This window comes from Danio rerio, chromosome 14, assembly GCF_049306965.1.
Source record: "Danio rerio strain Tuebingen ecotype United States chromosome 14, GRCz12tu, whole genome shotgun sequence".
NCBI classification, from domain to species: Eukaryota; Metazoa; Chordata; class Actinopteri; order Cypriniformes; family Danionidae; genus Danio; species Danio rerio.
The window spans coordinates 15,170,850-15,186,188 of NC_133189.1; positions in this window are offsets into that span (position 1 = coordinate 15,170,850).

Sequence of the window (15,339 nt, forward strand, 5' to 3'; positions counted from 1 at the left end):
AAATCTATGTCTATGACTGAGTTTGCATTACTGCTTATTTTGACCTCTGCTGGCTCTGAAAAGCTCATTTTCAACGTTCAATTCAGAATGTGATAAAACCAGATCCAGCCACAAAAAAGCATTTTATTTTTGTTTTAGACAACATTACATGCACTGTTAAACATGTTAAAGCAAGTTGCAAGTGAAAATCTATGTCTATGACTGAGTTTGCATTACTGCTTATTTTGACCTCTGCTGGCTCTGAAAAGCTCATTTTCAACGTTAAATTCAGAATGTGATAAAACCAGATCCAGCCACTAAAAAGCATTTTCTTTTTTTTAGACAACATTTCATGCACTGTTAAACATGTTAAAGCAAGTTGCAAGTGAAAATCTATGTCTATGACTGAGTTTGCATTACTGCTTATTTTGACCTCTGCTGGCTCTGAAAAGCTCATTTTCAACGTTCAATTCAGAATGTGATAAAACCACATCCAGCCACTAAAAAGCATTTTCTTTTTGTTTTAGACAACATTTCATGCACTGTTAAACATGTTAAAGCAAGTTGCAAGTGAAAATCTATGTCTATGACTGAGTTTGCATTACTGCTTATTTTGACCTCTGCTGGCTCTGAAAAGCTCATTTTCAACGTTCAATTCAGAATGTGATAAAACCAGATCCAGCCACTAAAATGCATCATTCTTTTTGTTTTAGACAACATTTCATGCACTGTTAAATATGTTAAAGCAAGTTGCAAGTGAAAATCTATGTCTATGACTGAGTTTGCATTACTGCTTATTTTGACCTCTGCTGGCTCTGAAAAGCTCAATTTCAACGTTCAATTCAGAATGTGATAAAACCAGATCCAGCCACTAAAAAGCATTTTCTTTTTGTTTTAGACAACATTTCATGCACTGTTAAACATGTTAAAGAAAGTTGCAAGTGAAAATCTATGTCTCTGACTGAGTTTGCATTACTGCTTATTTTGACCTCTGCTGGCTCTGAAAAGCTCATTTTCAACGTTCAATTCAGAATAAGATAAAACCAGATCCAGCCACTAAAATGCATCATTCTTTTTGTTTTAGACAACATTTCATGCACTGTTAAATATGTTAAAGCAAGTTGCAAGTGAAAATCTATGTCTATGACTGAGTTTGCATTACTGCTTATTTTGACCTCTGCTGGCTCTGAAAAGCTCATTTTCAACGTTCAATTCAGAATATGATAAAACCAGATCCAGCCACTAAAATGCATCATTCTTTTTGTTTTAGACAACATTTCATGCACTGTTAAACATGTTAAAGAAAGTTGCAAGTGAAAATCTATGTCTCTGACTGAGTTTGCATTACTGCTTATTTTGACCTCTGCTGGCTCTGAAAAGCTCATTTTCAACGTTCAATTCAGAATGTGATAAAACCAGATCCAGCCACTAAAATGCATCATTCTTTTTGTTTTAGACAACATTTCATGCACTGTTAAATATGTTTAAGAAAGTTGCAAGTGAAAATCTATGTCTATGACTGAGTTTGCATTACTGCTTATTTTGACCTCTGCTGGCTCTGAAAAGCTCATTTTCAACGTTCAATTCAGAATGTGATAAAACCAGATCCAGCCACTAAAATGCATCATTCTTTTTGTTTTAGACAACATTTCATGCACTGTTAAATATGTTAAAGCAAGTTGCAAGTGAAAATCTATGTCTCTGACTGAGTTTGCATTACTGCTTATTTTGACCTCTGCTGGCTCTGAAAAGCTCATTTTCAACGTTCAATTCAGAATGTGATAAAACCAGATCCAGCCACTAAAATGCATCATTCTTTTTGTTTTAGACAACATTTCATGCACTGTTAAATATGTTTAAGAAAGTTGCAAGTGAAAATCTATGTCTATGACTGAGTTTGCATTACTGCTTATTTTGACCTCTGCTGGCTCTGAAAAGCTCATTTTCAACGTTCAATTCAGAATGTGATAAAACCAGATCCAGCTACTAAAATGCATCATTCTTTTTGTTTTAGACAACATTTCATGCACTGTTAAACATGTTAAAGCAAGTTGCAAGTGAAAATCTATGTCTCTGACTGAGTTTGCATTACTGCTTATTTTGACCTCTGTTGGCTCTGAAAAGCTCATTTTCAACGTTCAATTCAGAATGTGATAAAACCAGATCCAGCCACTAAAATGCATCATTCTTTTTGTTTTAGACAACATTTCATGCACTGTTAAATATGTTTAAGAAAGTTGCAAGTGAAAATCTATGTCTATGACTGAGTTTGCATTACTGCTTATTTTGACCTCTGCTGGGGCTCTGAAAAGCTCATTTTCAACGTTCAATTCAGAATGTGATAAAACCAGATCCAGCCACTAAAATGCATCATTCTTTTTGTTTTAGACAACATTTCATGCACTGTTAAATATGTTTAAGAAAGTTGCAAGTGAAAATCTATGTCTATGACTGAGTTTGCATTACTGCTTATTTTGACCTCTGCTGGCTCTGAAAAGCTCATTTTCAACGTTCAATTCAGAATGTGATAAAACCAGATCCAGCCACTAAAATGCATCATTCTTTTTGTTTTAGACAACATTTCATGCACTGTTAAATATGTTTAAGAAAGTTGCAAGTGAAAATCTATGTCTATGACTGAGTTTGCATTACTGCTTATTTTGACCTCTGCTGGCTCTGAAAAGCTCATTTTCAACGTTCAATTCAGAATGTGATAAAACCAGATCCAGCCACTAAAATGCATCATTCTTTTTGTTTTAGACAACATTTCATGCACTGTTAAATATGTTTAAGAAAGTTGCAAGTGAAAATCTATGTCTCTGACTGAGTTTGCATTACTGCTTATTTTGACCTCTGCTGGCTCTGAAAAGCTCATTTTTAAAGTTCAATTCAGAATGTGATAAAACCAGATCCAGCCACTAAAATGCATCATTCTTTTTGTTTTAGACAACATTTCTTGCACTGTTAAATATGTTTAAGAAAGTTGCAAGTGAAAATCTATGTCTATGACTGAGTTTGCATTACTGCTTATTTTGACCTCTGCTGGCTCTGTAAAGCTCATTTTCAACATTCAATTCAGAATGTGATAAAACCAGATCCAGCCACTAAAATGCATCATTCTTTTTGTTTTAGACAACATTTCATGCACTGTTAAATATGTTTAAGAAAGTTGCAAGTGAAAATCTATGTCTATGACTGAGTTTGCATTACTGCTTATTTTGACCTCTGCTGGCTCTGAAAAGCTCATTTTCAACGTTCAATTCAGAATGTGATAAAACCAGATCCAGCCACTAAAAAGCATTTTCTTTTTGTTTTAGACAACATTTCATGCACTGTTAAACATGTTAAAGCAAGTTGCAAGTGAAAATCTATGTCTATGACTGAGTTTGCATTACTGCTTATTTTGACCTCTGCTGGCTCTGAAAAGCTCATTTTCAACGTTCAATTCAGAATGTGATAAAACCAGATCCAGCCACAAAAAAGCATTTTATTTTTGTTTTAGACAACATTACATGCACTGTTAAACATGTTAAAGCAAGTTGCAAGTGAAAATCTATGTCTATGACTGAGTTTGCATTACTGCTTATTTTGACCTCTGCTGGCTCTGAAAAGCTCATTTTCAACGTTCAATTCAGAATGTGATAAAACCAGATCCAGCCACTAAAAAGCATTTTCTTTTTGTTTTAGACAACATTCATGCACTGATAAACATGTTAAAGCAAGTTGCAAGTGAAAATCTATGTCTATGACTGAGTTTGCATTACTGCTTATTTTGACCTCTGCTGGCTCTGAAAAGCTCATTTTCAACGTTCAATTCAGAATGTGATAAAACCAGATCCAGCCACAAAAAAGCATTTTATTTTTGTTTTAGACAACATTCCATGCACTGTTAAACATGTTAAAGCAAGTTGCAAGTGAAAATCTATGTCTATGACTGAGTTTGCATTACTGCTTATTTTGACCTCTGCTGGCTCTGAAAAGCTCATTTTCAACGTTCAATTCAGAATGTGATAAAACCAGATCCAGCCACTAAAATGCATCATTCTTTTTGTTTTAGACAACATTTCATGCACTGTTAAATATGTTTAAGAAAGTTGCAAGTGAAAATCTATGTCTATGACTGAGTTTGCATTACTGCTTATTTTGACCTCTGCTGGCTCTGAAAAGCTCATTTTCAACGTTCAATTCAGAATTTGATAAAACCAGATCCAGCCACAAAAAAGCATTTTCTTTTTGTTTTAGACAACATTTCATGCACTGTTAAACATGTTAAAGCAAGTTGCAAGTGAAAATCTATGTCTCTGACTGAGTTTGCATTACTGCTTATTTTGACCTCTGCTGGCTCTGAAAAGCTCATTTTCAACGTTCAATTCAGAATGTGATAAAACCAGATCCAGCCACTAAAATGCATCATTCTTTTTGTTTTAGACAACATTTTTTTGCACTGTTAAATATGTTTAAGAAAGTTGCAAGTGAAAATCTATGTCTATGACTGAGTTTGCATTACTGCTTATTTTGACCTCTGCTTGCTCTGAAAAGCTCATTTTTCACGTTCAATTCAGAATGTGATAAAACCAGATCCAGCCACTAAAATGCATCATTCTTTTTGTTTTAGACAACATTTCATGCACTGTTAAATATGTTTAAGAAAGTTGCAAGTGAAAATCTATGTCTATGACTGAGTTTGCATTACTGCTTATTTTGACCTCTGCTGGCTCTGAAAAGCTCATTTTCAACGTTCAATTCAGAATGTGATAAAACCAGATCCAGCTACTAAAATGCATCATTCTTTTTGTTTTAGACAACATTTCATGCACTGTTAAACATGTTAAAGCAAGTTGCAAGTGAAAATCTATGTCTCTGACTGAGTTTGCATTACTGCTTATTTTGACCTCTGCTGGCTCTGAAAAGCTCATTTTTAAAGTTCAATTCAGAATGTGATAAAACCAGATCCAGCCACTAAAATGCATCATTCTTTTTGTTTTAGACAACATTTCTTGCACTGTTAAATATGTTTAAGAAAGTTGCAAGTGAAAATCTATGTCTATGACTGAGTTTGCATTACTGCTTATTTTGACCTCTGCTGGCTCTGTAAAGCTCATTTTCAACATTCAATTCAGAATGTGATAAAACCAGATCCAGCCACTAAAATGCATCATTCTTTTTGTTTTAGACAACATTTCATGCACTGTTAAATATGTTTAAGAAAGTTGCAAGTGAAAATCTATGTCTATGACTGAGTTTGCATTACTGCTTATTTTGACCTCTGCTGGCTCTGAAAAGCTCATTTTCAACGTTCAATTCAGAATGTGATAAAACCAGATCCAGCCACTAAAAAGCATTTTCTTTTTGTTTTAGACAACATTCATGCACTGATAAACATGTTAAAGCAAGTTGCAAGTGAAAATCTATGTCTATGACTGAGTTTGCATTACTGCTTATTTTGACCTCTGCTGGCTCTGAAAAGCTCATTTTCAACGTTCAATTCAGAATGTGATAAAACCAGATCCAGCCACAAAAAAGCATTTTATTTTTGTTTTAGACAACATTCCATACACTGTTAAACATGTTAAAGCAAGTTGCAAGTGAAAATCTATGTCTATGACTGAGTTTGCATTACTGCTTATTTTGACCTCTGCTGGCTCTGAAAAGCTCATTTTCAACGTTCAATTCAGAATGTGATAAAACCAGATCCAGCCACTAAAATGCATCATTCTTTTTGTTTTAGACAACATTTCATGCACTGTTAAATATGTTTAAGAAAGTTGCAAGTGAAAATCTATGTCTATGACTGAGTTTGCATTACTGCTTATTTTGACCTCTGCTGGCTCTGAAAAGCTCATTTTCAACGTTCATTTCAGAATTTTATAAAACCAGATCCAGCCACAAAAAAGCATTTTCTTTTTGTTTTAGACAACATTTCATGCACTGTTAAACATGTTAAAGCAAGTTGCAAGTGAAAATCTATGTCTCTGACTGAGTTTGCATTACTGCTTATTTTGACTTCTGCTGGCTCTGAAAAGCTCATTTTCAACGTTCAATTCAGAATGTGATAAAACCAGATCCAGCCACTAAAATGCATCATTCTTTTTGTTTTAGACAACATTTTTTTGCACTGTTAAATATGTTTAAGAAAGTTGCAAGTGAAAATCTATGTCTATGACTGAGTTTGCATTACTGCTTATTTTGACCTCTGCTGGCTCTGAAAAGCTCATTTTCAACGTTCAATTCAGAATGTGATAAAACTAGATCCAGCTACTAAAATGCATCATTCTTTTTGTTTTAGACAACATTTCATGCACTGTTAAACATGTTAAAGCAAGTTGCAAGTGAAAATCTATGTCTATGACTGAGTTTGCATTACTGCTTATTTTGACCTCTGCTGGCTCTGAAAAGCTCATTTTCAACGTTCAATTCAGAATTTGATAAAACCAGATCCAGCCACAAAAAAGCATTTTATTTTTGTTTTAGACAACATTCCATGCACTGTTAAACATGTTAAAGCAAGTTGCAAGTGAAAATCTATGTCTATGACTGAGTTTGCATTACTGCTTATTTTGACCTCTGCTGGCTCTGAAAAGCTCATTTTCAACGTTCAATTCAGAATGTGATAAAACCAGATCCAGCCACTAAAATGCATCATTCTTTTTGTTTTAGACAACATTTCATGCACTGTTAAATATGTTTAAGAAAGTTGCAAGTGAAAATCTATGTCTATGACTGACTTTGCATTACTGCTTATTTTGACCTCTGCTGGCTCTGAAAAGCTCATTTTCAACGTTCAATTCAGAATGTGATAAAACCAGATCCAGCCACTAAAAAGCATTTTCTTTTTGTTTTAGACAACATTTCATGCACTGTTAAACATGTTAAAGCAAGTTGCAAGTGAAAATCTATGTCTATGACTGAGTTTGCATTACTGCTTATTTTGACCTCTGCTGGCTCTGAAAAGCTCATTTTCAACGTTCAATTCAGAATGTGATAAAACCAGATCCAGCCACAAAAAAGCATTTTATTTTTGTTTTAGACAACATTACATGCACTGTTAAACATGTTAAAGCAAGTTGCAAGTGAAAATCTATGTCTATGACTGAGTTTGCATTACTGCTTATTTTGACCTCTGCTGGCTCTGAAAAGCTCATTTTCAACGTTCAATTCAGAATGTGATAAAACCAGATCCAGCTACTAAAATGCATCATTCTTTTTGTTTTAGACAACATTTCATGCACTGTTAAACATGTTAAAGCAAGTTGCAAGTGAAAATCTATGTCTATGACTGAGTTTGCATTACTGCTTATTTTGACCTCTGCTGGCTCTGAAAAGCTCATTTTCAACGTTCAATTCAGAATTTGATAAAACCAGATCCAGCCACAAAAAAGCATTTTATTTTTGTTTTAGACAACATTCCATGCACTGTTAAACATGTTAAAGCAAGTTGCAAGTGAAAATCTATGTCTATGACTGAGTTTGCATTACTGCTTATTTTGACCTCTGCTGGCTCTGAAAAGCTCATTTTCAACGTTCAATTCAGAATGTGATAAAACCAGATCCAGCCACTAAAATGCATCATTCTTTTTGTTTTAGACAACATTTCATGCACTGTTAAATATGTTTAAGAAAGTTGCAAGTGAAAATCTATGTCTATGACTGAGTTTGCATTACTGCTTATTTTGACCTCTGCTGGCTCTGAAAAGCTCATTTTCAACGTTCAATTCAGAATGTGATAAAACCAGATCCAGCCACTAAAATGCATCATTCTTTTTGTTTTAGACAACATTTCATGCACTGTTAAATATGTTTAAGAAAGTTGCAAGTGAAAATCTATGTCTATGACTGAGTTTGCATTACTGCTTATTTTGACCTCTGCTGGCTCTGAAAAGCTCATTTTCAACGTTCAATTCAGAATGTGATAAAACCAGTTCCAGCCACTAAAAAGCATTTTATTTTTGTTTTAGACAACATTCCATGCACTGTTAAACATGTTAAAGCAAGTTGCAAGTGAAAATCTATGTCTATGACTGAGTTTGCATTACTGCTTATTTTGACCTCTGCTGGCTCTGAAAAGCTCATTTTCAACGTTCAATTCAGAATGTGATAAAACCAGATCCAGCTACTAAAATGCATCATTCTTTTTGTTTTAGACAACATTTCATGCACTGTTAAACATGTTAAAGCAAGTTGCAAGTGAAAATCTATGTCTATGACTGAGTTTGCATTACTGCTTATTTTGACCTCTGCTGGCTCTGAAAAGCTCATTTTCAACGTTCAATTCAGAATTTGATAAAACCAGATCCAGCCACAAAAAAGCATTTTATTTTTGTTTTAGACAACATTCCATGCACTGTTAAACATGTTAAAGCAAGTTGCAAGTGAAAATCTATGTCTATGACTGAGTTTGCATTACTGCTTATTTTGACCTCTGCTGGCTCTGAAAAGCTCATTTTCAACGTTCAATTCAGAATGTGATAAAACCAGATCCAGCCACTAAAATGCATCATTCTTTTTGTTTTAGACAACATTTCATGCACTGTTAAATATGTTTAAGAAAGTTGCAAGTGAAAATCTATGTCTATGACTGAGTTTGCATTACTGCTTATTTTGACCTCTGCTGGCTCTGAAAAGCTCATTTTCAACGTTCAATTCAGAATGTGATAAAACCAGATCCAGCCACTAAAATGCATCATTCTTTTTGTTTTAGACAACATTTCATGCACTGTTAAATATGTTTAAGAAAGTTGCAAGTGAAAATCTATGTCTATGACTGAGTTTGCATTACTGCTTATTTTGACCTCTGCTGGCTCTGAAAAGCTCATTTTCAACGTTCAATTCAGAATGTGATAAAACCAGATCCATCTACTAAAATGCATCATTCTTTTTGTTTTAGACAACATTTCATGCACTGTTAAACATGTTAAAGCAAGTTGCAAGTGAAAATCTATGTCTATGACTGAGTTTGCATTACTGCTTATTTTGACCTCTACTGGCTCTGAAAAGCTCATTTTCAACGTTCAATTCAGAATGTGATAAAACCAGATCCAGCCACTAAAATGCATCATTCTTTTTGTTTTAGACAACATTTCATGCACTGTTAAATATGTTTAAGATAGTTGCAAGTGAAAATCTATGTCTATGACTGAGTTTGCATTACTGCTTATTTTGACCTCTGCTGGCTCTGAAAAGCTCATTTTCAACGTTCAATTCAGAATGTGATAAAACCAGATCCAGCCACTAAAATGCATCATTCTTTTTGTTTTAGACAACATTTCATGCACTGTTAAATATGTTTAAGAAAGTTGCAAGTGAAAATCTATGTCTATGACTGAGTTTGCATTACTGCTTATTTTGACCTCTGCTGGCTCTGAAAAGCTCATTTTCAACGTTCAATTCAGAATGTGATAAAACCAGATCCAGCCACTAAAAAGCATTTTCTTTTTTTTTAGACAACATTTCATGCACTGTTAAACATGTTAAAGCAAGTTGCAAGTGAAAATCTATGTCTATGACTGAGTTTGCATTACTGCTTATTTTGACCTCTGCTGGCTCTGAAAAGCTCATTTTCAACGTTCAATTCAGAATGTGATAAAACCAGATCCAGCCACAAAAAAGCATTTTATTTTTGTTTTAGACAACATTCCATGCACTGTTAAACATGTTAAAGCAAGTTGCAAGTGAAAATCTATGTCTATGACTGAGTTTGCATTACTGCTTATTTTGACCTCTGCTGGCTCTGAAAAGCTCATTTTCAACGTTCAATTCAGAATGTGATAAAACCAGATCCAGCCACTAAAATGCATCATTCTTTTTGTTTTAGACAACATTTCATGCACTGTTAAATATGTTTAAGAAAGTTGCAAGTGAAAATCTATGTCTATGACTGAGTTTGCATTACTGCTTATTTTGACCTCTGCTGGCTCTGAAAAGCTCATTTTTAAAGTTCAATTCAGAATGTGATAAAACCAGATCCAGCCACTAAAATGCATCATTCTTTTTGTTTTAGACAAGATTTCTTGCACTGTTAAATATGTTTAAGAAAGTTGCAAGTGAAAATCTATGTCTATGACTGAGTTTGCATTACTGCTTATTTTGACCTCTGCTGGCTCTGAAAAGCTCATTTTCAACGTTCAATTCAGAATGTGATAAAACCAGATCCAGCCACTAAAATGCATCATTCTTTTTGTTTTAGACAACATTTCATGCACTGTTAAATATGTTTAAGAAAGTTGCAAGTGAAAATCTATGTCTATGACTGAGTTTGCATTACTGCTTATTTTGACCTCTGCTGGCTCTGTAAAGCTCATTTTCAACATTCAATTCAGAATGTGATAAAACCAGATCCAGCCACTAAAATGCATCATTCTTTTTGTTTTAGACAACATTTCATGCACTGTTAAATATGTTTAAGAAAGTTGCAAGTGAAAATCTATGTCTATGACTGAGTTTGCATTACTGCTTATTTTGACCTCTGCTGGCTCTGAAAAGCTCATTTTCAACGTTCAATTCAGAATGTGATAAAACCAGATCCAGCCACTAAAAAGCATTTTCTTTTTGTTTTAGACAACATTTCATGCACTGTTAAACATGTTAAAGCAAGTTGCAAGTGAAAATCTATGTCTATGACTGAGTTTGCATTACTGCTTATTTTGACCTCTGCTGGCTCTGAAAAGCTCATTTTCAACGTTCAATTCAGAATGTGATAAAACCAGATCCAGCCACAAAAAAGCATTTTATTTTTGTTTTAGACAACATTACATGCACTGTTAAACATGTTAAAGCAAGTTGCAAGTGAAAATCTATGTCTATGACTGAGTTTGCATTACTGCTTATTTTGACCTCTGCTGGCTCTGAAAAGCTCATTTTCAACGTTAAATTCAGAATGTGATAAAACCAGATCCAGCCACTAAAAAGCATTTTCTTTTTTTTAGACAACATTTCATGCACTGTTAAACATGTTAAAGCAAGTTGCAAGTGAAAATCTATGTCTATGACTGAGTTTGCATTACTGCTTATTTTGACCTCTGCTGGCTCTGAAAAGCTCATTTTCAACGTTCAATTCAGAATGTGATAAAACCACATCCAGCCACTAAAAAGCATTTTCTTTTTGTTTTAGACAACATTTCATGCACTGTTAAACATGTTAAAGCAAGTTGCAAGTGAAAATCTATGTCTATGACTGAGTTTGCATTACTGCTTATTTTGACCTCTGCTGGCTCTGAAAAGCTCATTTTCAACGTTCAATTCAGAATGTGATAAAACCAGATCCAGCCACTAAAATGCATCATTCTTTTTGTTTTAGACAACATTTCATGCACTGTTAAATATGTTAAAGCAAGTTGCAAGTGAAAATCTATGTCTATGACTGAGTTTGCATTACTGCTTATTTTGACCTCTGCTGGCTCTGAAAAGCTCAATTTCAACGTTCAATTCAGAATGTGATAAAACCAGATCCAGCCACTAAAAAGCATTTTCTTTTTGTTTTAGACAACATTTCATGCACTGTTAAACATGTTAAAGAAAGTTGCAAGTGAAAATCTATGTCTCTGACTGAGTTTGCATTACTGCTTATTTTGACCTCTGCTGGCTCTGAAAAGCTCATTTTCAACGTTCAATTCAGAATAAGATAAAACCAGATCCAGCCACTAAAATGCATCATTCTTTTTGTTTTAGACAACATTTCATGCACTGTTAAATATGTTAAAGCAAGTTGCAAGTGAAAATCTATGTCTATGACTGAGTTTGCATTACTGCTTATTTTGACCTCTGCTGGCTCTGAAAAGCTCATTTTCAACGTTCAATTCAGAATATGATAAAACCAGATCCAGCCACTAAAATGCATCATTCTTTTTGTTTTAGACAACATTTCATGCACTGTTAAACATGTTAAAGAAAGTTGCAAGTGAAAATCTATGTCTCTGACTGAGTTTGCATTACTGCTTATTTTGACCTCTGCTGGCTCTGAAAAGCTCATTTTCAACGTTCAATTCAGAATGTGATAAAACCAGATCCAGCCACTAAAATGCATCATTCTTTTTGTTTTAGACAACATTTCATGCACTGTTAAATATGTTTAAGAAAGTTGCAAGTGAAAATCTATGTCTATGACTGAGTTTGCATTACTGCTTATTTTGACCTCTGCTGGCTCTGAAAAGCTCATTTTCAACGTTCAATTCAGAATGTGATAAAACCAGATCCAGCCACTAAAATGCATCATTCTTTTTGTTTTAGACAACATTTCATGCACTGTTAAATATGTTAAAGCAAGTTGCAAGTGAAAATCTATGTCTCTGACTGAGTTTGCATTACTGCTTATTTTGACCTCTGCTGGCTCTGAAAAGCTCATTTTCAACGTTCAATTCAGAATGTGATAAAACCAGATCCAGCCACTAAAATGCATCATTCTTTTTGTTTTAGACAACATTTCATGCACTGTTAAATATGTTTAAGAAAGTTGCAAGTGAAAATCTATGTCTATGACTGAGTTTGCATTACTGCTTATTTTGACCTCTGCTGGCTCTGAAAAGCTCATTTTCAACGTTCAATTCAGAATGTGATAAAACCAGATCCAGCTACTAAAATGCATCATTCTTTTTGTTTTAGACAACATTTCATGCACTGTTAAACATGTTAAAGCAAGTTGCAAGTGAAAATCTATGTCTCTGACTGAGTTTGCATTACTGCTTATTTTGACCTCTGTTGGCTCTGAAAAGCTCATTTTCAACGTTCAATTCAGAATGTGATAAAACCAGATCCAGCCACTAAAATGCATCATTCTTTTTGTTTTAGACAACATTTCATGCACTGTTAAATATGTTTAAGAAAGTTGCAAGTGAAAATCTATGTCTATGACTGAGTTTGCATTACTGCTTATTTTGACCTCTGCTGGGGCTCTGAAAAGCTCATTTTCAACGTTCAATTCAGAATGTGATAAAACCAGATCCAGCCACTAAAATGCATCATTCTTTTTGTTTTAGACAACATTTCATGCACTGTTAAATATGTTTAAGAAAGTTGCAAGTGAAAATCTATGTCTATGACTGAGTTTGCATTACTGCTTATTTTGACCTCTGCTGGCTCTGAAAAGCTCATTTTCAACGTTCAATTCAGAATGTGATAAAACCAGATCCAGCCACTAAAATGCATCATTCTTTTTGTTTTAGACAACATTTCATGCACTGTTAAATATGTTTAAGAAAGTTGCAAGTGAAAATCTATGTCTATGACTGAGTTTGCATTACTGCTTATTTTGACCTCTGCTGGCTCTGAAAAGCTCATTTTCAACGTTCAATTCAGAATGTGATAAAACCAGATCCAGCCACTAAAATGCATCATTCTTTTTGTTTTAGACAACATTTCATGCACTGTTAAATATGTTTAAGAAAGTTGCAAGTGAAAATCTATGTCTCTGACTGAGTTTGCATTACTGCTTATTTTGACCTCTGCTGGCTCTGAAAAGCTCATTTTTAAAGTTCAATTCAGAATGTGATAAAACCAGATCCAGCCACTAAAATGCATCATTCTTTTTGTTTTAGACAACATTTCTTGCACTGTTAAATATGTTTAAGAAAGTTGCAAGTGAAAATCTATGTCTATGACTGAGTTTGCATTACTGCTTATTTTGACCTCTGCTGGCTCTGTAAAGCTCATTTTCAACATTCAATTCAGAATGTGATAAAACCAGATCCAGCCACTAAAATGCATCATTCTTTTTGTTTTAGACAACATTTCATGCACTGTTAAATATGTTTAAGAAAGTTGCAAGTGAAAATCTATGTCTATGACTGAGTTTGCATTACTGCTTATTTTGACCTCTGCTGGCTCTGAAAAGCTCATTTTCAACGTTCAATTCAGAATGTGATAAAACCAGATCCAGCCACTAAAAAGCATTTTCTTTTTGTTTTAGACAACATTTCATGCACTGTTAAACATGTTAAAGCAAGTTGCAAGTGAAAATCTATGTCTATGACTGAGTTTGCATTACTGCTTATTTTGACCTCTGCTGGCTCTGAAAAGCTCATTTTCAACGTTCAATTCAGAATGTGATAAAACCAGATCCAGCCACAAAAAAGCATTTTATTTTTGTTTTAGACAACATTACATGCACTGTTAAACATGTTAAAGCAAGTTGCAAGTGAAAATCTATGTCTATGACTGAGTTTGCATTACTGCTTATTTTGACCTCTGCTGGCTCTGAAAAGCTCATTTTCAACGTTCAATTCAGAATGTGATAAAACCAGATCCAGCCACTAAAAAGCATTTTCTTTTTGTTTTAGACAACATTCATGCACTGATAAACATGTTAAAGCAAGTTGCAAGTGAAAATCTATGTCTATGACTGAGTTTGCATTACTGCTTATTTTGACCTCTGCTGGCTCTGAAAAGCTCATTTTCAACGTTCAATTCAGAATGTGATAAAACCAGATCCAGCCACAAAAAAGCATTTTATTTTTGTTTTAGACAACATTCCATGCACTGTTAAACATGTTAAAGCAAGTTGCAAGTGAAAATCTATGTCTATGACTGAGTTTGCATTACTGCTTATTTTGACCTCTGCTGGCTCTGAAAAGCTCATTTTCAACGTTCAATTCAGAATGTGATAAAACCAGATCCAGCCACTAAAATGCATCATTCTTTTTGTTTTAGACAACATTTCATGCACTGTTAAATATGTTTAAGAAAGTTGCAAGTGAAAATCTATGTCTATGACTGAGTTTGCATTACTGCTTATTTTGACCTCTGCTGGCTCTGAAAAGCTCATTTTCAACGTTCAATTCAGAATTTGATAAAACCAGATCCAGCCACAAAAAAGCATTTTCTTTTTGTTTTAGACAACATTTCATGCACTGTTAAACATGTTAAAGCAAGTTGCAAGTGAAAATCTATGTCTCTGACTGAGTTTGCATTACTGCTTATTTTGACCTCTGCTGGCTCTGAAAAGCTCATTTTCAACGTTCAATTCAGAATGTGATAAAACCAGATCCAGCCACTAAAATGCATCATTCTTTTTGTTTTAGACAACATTTTTTTGCACTGTTAAATATGTTTAAGAAAGTTGCAAGTGAAAATCTATGTCTATGACTGAGTTTGCATTACTGCTTATTTTGACCTCTGCTTGCTCTGAAAAGCTCATTTTTCACGTTCAATTCAGAATGTGATAAAACCAGATCCAGCCACTAAAATGCATCATTCTTTTTGTTTTAGACAACATTTCATGCACTGTTAAATATGTTTAAGAAAGTTGCAAGTGAAAATCTATGTCTATGACTGAGTTTGCATTACTGCTTATTTTGACCTCTGCTGGCTCTGAAAAGCTCATTTTCAACGTTCAATTCAGAATGTGATAAAACCAGATCCAGCTACTAAAAT